Source organism: Anastrepha obliqua, chromosome 4, assembly GCF_027943255.1.
Source record: "Anastrepha obliqua isolate idAnaObli1 chromosome 4, idAnaObli1_1.0, whole genome shotgun sequence".
NCBI classification, from domain to species: Eukaryota; Metazoa; Arthropoda; class Insecta; order Diptera; family Tephritidae; genus Anastrepha; species Anastrepha obliqua.
Window position 1 is genome coordinate 88,443,536 of NC_072895.1, and position 5,822 is coordinate 88,449,357.

General features: G+C 34.4%; 2 non-coding genes across 2 annotated transcripts; one reads left to right on the plus strand and one right to left on the minus strand.

Annotated features, from left to right (window-relative positions):
* Positions 1 to 2,255: 2,255 nt before the first annotated feature.
* Trnai-aau (transfer RNA isoleucine (anticodon AAU)) lies at positions 2,256 to 2,329 on the plus strand. Its single transcript has one exon. It is a non-coding gene; the product is annotated as a tRNA-Ile (tRNA).
* A 2,434-nt stretch (positions 2,330 to 4,763) lies between these two features.
* On the minus strand, positions 4,764 to 4,836 carry Trnak-cuu (transfer RNA lysine (anticodon CUU)). Its single transcript has one exon. It is a non-coding gene; the product is annotated as a tRNA-Lys (tRNA).
* Between the last annotated feature and the right edge of the window lie 986 nt (positions 4,837 to 5,822).

Genomic DNA, 5,822 nt, shown 5'->3' on the forward strand with positions numbered 1-5,822 from the left:
ATTGTAGAATTTTTACTTCGAAAACCAAACTGATGTGTTGGAATTATTTTTTTTCGTTCTATTATTTTATTGAGTCTTTTAATCAACAGCTTTGAGATCACTGGTAGGAGAGATATAGGTCTATACGATGAAACTTCGTGTCCAGGTTTACCTGGTTTTTGGAGCATAATAACCTCTGCAGTTTTCCAGAGAATAGGAACGTAATGAAACTTAAAAGATGCATTCATTATGCTAGTGAGAATTTGGATGCTTTTAGGTGGAAGCTGCTTGAATATTTCTGCAGTGATTATATCGAAACCAGGGGATTTTTTATTTTTTGGCATTTTAATTTCTCTTTTTAGTTCGGCACTCGTGACTCGTCGAATTTCTTCAAACTCTTGGAGCACGGATGTAGACAGGCTTTCGGATGTTGCCTCATGAGGTGTAAAAATATCAGAGGAGGACAGTGCATTTGTGGCCTTTTTAAATACTTTATGCATTTCCATAAAGAGTAATCCACACGACGATCGTTGGACAATGAATGCAAGTAACGAGAAAATCCATCATTTTTAAATTTCTTTATTTTCCGACTAAGGTTTTTGGTCATTTTGTTTAACCTAGTTTTATCTATTGGTGCTTGTGTTTGATGCCACTTACTGCGAAGTTTTCTCTTTAGTGATATAAGATCTCTGATGTCCTTTGGGTATTGAGTAATGACTGCGGTTTTTTTAATAGTTGGAGTACTTTTCCATGCGGTAAGTTGCACGTTGGAAGTAAAATTTTGAACTTCACTATCTAATTGTTTCTCATTAACTATTTGTGCTGCATTATTTTTGCAATTTTGTAGAATTTTCTTGAAGTAATGCCAATCTGTGAATCGGTTACTCAATTTGTCCATATGTCATTTAAAAATGATATGCTCGCTGAGTGACAAAAATATTGGTGAGTGATCCGAATTTAGATAATCACTATCTTCAATTTCTAGAAAGTTTCGAGATATTTTGTTAACTATGAAGAAATCGATTAGGTCAGGCATTTTTTTGGAATCAGTTGGCCAATACGTTGGTTTGCATGTTGTGACCGTTGGTTTGCATTGCCTTATGTAATTATCTTCCTTTCGTTGTAGTTAGTCTTGAACTCCAGTATACGTTTCTAGCGTTAAAGTCTCCACCCATGATGAATCTATTTTTATATCTTTTCAATAGTTTATAATATTGTTCACATTTGATCTGGTATCTTGGGGGGCTGTATAGTGCGATAAGCGAAAGGGGGGTTTGATCTTCATTAATGGTTACTGCTGTAACTTGGAAGTCATCATCATTATATTATTATTGCACTACGAAAGCTACATGACAAAAAATTACAAATTATGTGAATTTTCGTACTCAGCGGCCGATTTCGATTAAGAGCTGGATTGTTAGGTTCAGGGGTTTTTGAGTTTGATTGCAGAGTAGTGAAATGAACAATTGGGTATATCATTTGTTGTCTCTTTTCCGTGTATATCACACTTCGTTCTCATTATCCTCATTGAACATACTTTGCTCATCTCATTGACCAAAAAACTTCACAGAGCTGCAATAGGAATCCGACTCAATTTATAACCAATTAAATATATTAGTAATTGCACATTTTAGTAATTGAGTACAATTACGTCTTTATTTACTTCATTTCTTAACTGCGTATCGCATCGGACAGCTTCACAATAGCACCTTTCAAGATTGAAAATTGTTCGAAATTTGTCTTTCTTGAAGCCAGAGCACGTTGAGCAAGTATGTAGTGGCAGTAGAGCAAAAACAACAAGGGAAATGAATTTTGTATTTGCTTTTGGTCCCTAGAATGTCAAAATCTATAGTCAATCTATGTGAAATAAAAAGCACAAAAAAATCAATTCAGCTGTTTTACTGTGATACTACTGCCTGGGTTCGATGTGTCTATCTTTGAACCAACATGGAAGCTCTGCGCTGAAAATTGCAAAAAAACAAAGGATTCTGAAACAAAATGATATTTATATATATTGTTGGAAATTACAACTTGATTAGCAAACGAAGCAAAAACTTCTAAAAATACACAAAATCGAGCACAAATGCGATCAAATTCCCCAATTTGTAGTATTAATTAACGCCGTCTTTTATTGTTGCTATGACACAAAACACAAAATCACCATATTTTCGCTCAAGAACATTTATTTATAGTTTGTAATGAGTATACAAAAATTGACTATGCCTTAAGAACTTTTGACAAGTGGAAATGCAGCATTTGGCCTTTATATTTTACACGGCCCATTAGCTCAGTTGGTTAGAGCGTCGTGCTAATAACGCGAAGGTCGCGGGTTCGATCCCCTCATGGGCCAACTTAGTTTTTTTTAATTTTTTTTTATAATTCTTTTTTATAATTCATTTCCTTAATATATTCACTTTTTACATTACTACATTTACATAACTATTTAGGAGAGTAGCTGGCACATATAACTGTGCATACATATAACCCACTATAGTAGGATTTGTTTTACACAGCGCTTTTATCATTTTGCTTTGAATGTAAGCAAATGAATTGAAGTTGCCGCCATATAAAAAAGACATATACCAGGCTGACTATGAACGAACAAAGACTATGTACAGCCTCTTGAGTGTACAGGGATCATAGAAGTAGGCACTATTTCGGCTTACGAGAGCAAGCATGGCAATCCCGTCAGCAATTACTTATATAATTAGTGTTAACAGTTCACATAAGAACTTATTACCAAAAAAACAATCCTAAGCTTTTAACTGAGTAATTGACTTTATTTTAGAACCAGAAATGTAATAAAATGGGTTAATGGTGTAATTCTTAAAAAAAAAACTTTTCGGTAACATTTTTCAACGTTCAAATATAGCCGGTTATTCATACACCAAGAGAAAGGTATCGGATTTTAAATTGAAATAAAACAACGAAAATTCAAATTGATTGGCCAATCTTTATTACTTTTGTGTAGAACCAACCATTCATGACATTAATTGTTTAAAGATAATCGCTTTCAAATGTTGGCCGCAACTGCGGCGTAATTCGGCAATCCGTAAACACCAATTTTGAATGGCTCGCTGGAGGACTTCGGTCGATATCTCGTGAATAATGTTGAATTCCAATGCTTCCCTCGAACCTGCTTTATCCACAAAGTATTTAGACTTTATATACCCCCACAAATAAAAGTCCAAAGGTGTGGTATCACGCAATCTTGGTGGCCAATCCACTGGTCCGAGACGAGAGATAAATTGCTCACCGATTCAATTCATTATTTCACGGGTTTCATGGCATTTAGCGTCGATTTGCTGAATCCAAATGTTGTGCAAATAACGGACTTCAATTTCCGGCATCAAAAAGTCGTTTATCATGGCGCGAAAGCCTCCGTCATTCATTGTTACATTGGCGCCAACCTCGTTTTTTAAGAAATGATTCCTCCAACCAATAGGCCGCACTAAACGGTTGTTTTCAATGGAAGTAATGGCTGTTCTCGAATGGCTTCAGGTTGCTGTTTAGCCTCAATACGGCAATTTTGCTTGTTGAGGTAACCATTAAGCCAAAAATGAGTCTCATCGCTGAACACCGTAAGTGGGCCCGAGTGCGCGATGAACATGATTCTCATCAGCTCTGTTACTGTTTCGCATTGTATAAAATCAAGCTTTAGCATATGATATCTGTCTCGCTTTTATATACTCTAAATCAGGTGACGGGCATTGATTTAAAAGGTTTGAACAAATTTATCAAAGGCCTTCATTGGTTCAGCAAGCCATTTTGTGGTTTCATAATGGGCCTAAGTAAGTATATCTCAGTCATCGGCAAGCTAAACAAGCATGAATTCAATTATAAAAATATTATATGCTTATATCCTAAAAATATGTTATGACAAATGGACAGAGAGCGTTCAAGGATGAGCGCTACATGAATTACCGCACTGAGTTCAAGAATTTGGAAACGTTCCAACCTTTTGCGATAATTTATTGGCGTAAGAGTAATAATATGCCACAAAACAACAGCAGAAGACAATTAAAGTGATCACAATTTATTCTGAGTGTTGCTTGTAATGAGCATTAAGGCGACCCAGTTGTCTACAAATTTCAAAAAATCTATTTTTCTATATTTTTTTTTCGATATTTCAAAAGTATAGTATCTTAAGAATATACTGTGAAAGTTTCATGCGGAAATTCACAATATTATAGCTTCTACAGCCCATTTACTAGGTAGAGAGAGGTCCGCGCGCTCCTGTATCTCAAACTTTAAACTCATTTATCTCGAAACGACTTTCTTCGACCTGGTGTTGTCAAAAAAAAAAAAATTTAACCAATTTGTGTCAAATTTTAATATGTTGCTTACAATTTCAATATTTCGTATTTTTTGATTAAAAAACTGAGAAAACCCCCGGTTTTTAGAGTGTCAAATTCAAAACCGCACCATTCTGTCAATTTTTTGTTTTTATTCTAGTAGCGGGACATAACTACAGTCATACTGATTAATAATTTTTTTGGTTATTGTGTTTCAGATAAATAGCAGAGCCAAAATGGTCAAGACCGCTCAGGTCCAATTTTTCGAGAGGATCTAATTAATTGTTTGTTTGTTGATAAATTCATAGCTGATAAAATCAAATGAGGGTTTATGCGATTTTGATTTCTAATTATTTTTATTTTTATGCGAAGCATAATTACCTCAAATATTTGCGGGTTTATTTTTATTCATATAATATTTTATCTTCCATTTTCCATTTCCAATTTTTTATTTTTCTTTAATCTTTTGCTTTGGAAAAAAGCTGACTGCGCCCAACGTGGGGCTCGAACCCACGACCCTGAGATTAAGAGTCTCATGCTCTACCGACTGAGCTAGCCGGGCATGGTTAACCACAGTTAGAGGGGATGTATATGACCAATGCATTTAATATTTTCGATATTTACTTAAGGAATAAAAAAAAAATTAATTTCACGTGCTTTTAAATAGCAATTCCACTTGATTTCTATTTAAAAAAAAAAAACTAGCGAAAACACGGCGTACGCTGATATGCCTTAAAAAATTAGGGCGCAAATGATGATATTAAAAGAGTGGCAACTCTGTGCTAAAAATTATCTGGAGTGAATTTTTAAATGTCTTTCATACGAATTTCATTTTGGTATGTTCAACTTGAAACACTAATTTAATTTCACATATTGAATTTAGGTGGCAAGACCGATAAAATTAGAAATGAATACGAGAACCAATTAGTTATATAAAATACGATAACCAAACGTATACTTCTCTTAAACTAGTTGAGCCCGAACCTCCCTCAAATTAACTATATTTAAAAAGGTGGCAACACTCCAAGTATTTTTGCAATGAAATTAATAAAATATACAAAATAAATTTTGTTTAATTCCCATACTAAAGAGTGGCGCAAAATTAACCATTCCACTTTTTACTAAAAAAAAATATTTTGAATGACGGAAATCTTTATTTTGACCCTTACGTGCTCCATTGCTTGTCTGTTTGTATGCTGCAGCTGTCTAGCTCACTAGTGTCAAATATGATTGCCGTAGGACGATATTTGCACATATTATAAATCTTTCCATAATTGATTAATTTTGCACCACCTAAATAGTAGTTCCATTCTCTCGAATAGCATTGATTTCAGGGTTCTCAGGATAACTTCTCGCGTGTACAAATTTTTAAAATTAAAATTTTTTTTTCTTTATAATTAAAAAAGTGCGTGTGGCGTAGGACACATAACAGAAGTGAAACTTTCAAGGTAGACAAAGAAAGAGAGAGAGGAGGAGAAGAGAGAGAGAGAGAGAGAGAGAGAGAGAGAGAGAGAGAGAGAGAGAGAGAAAGAATATGTATCTAAATAA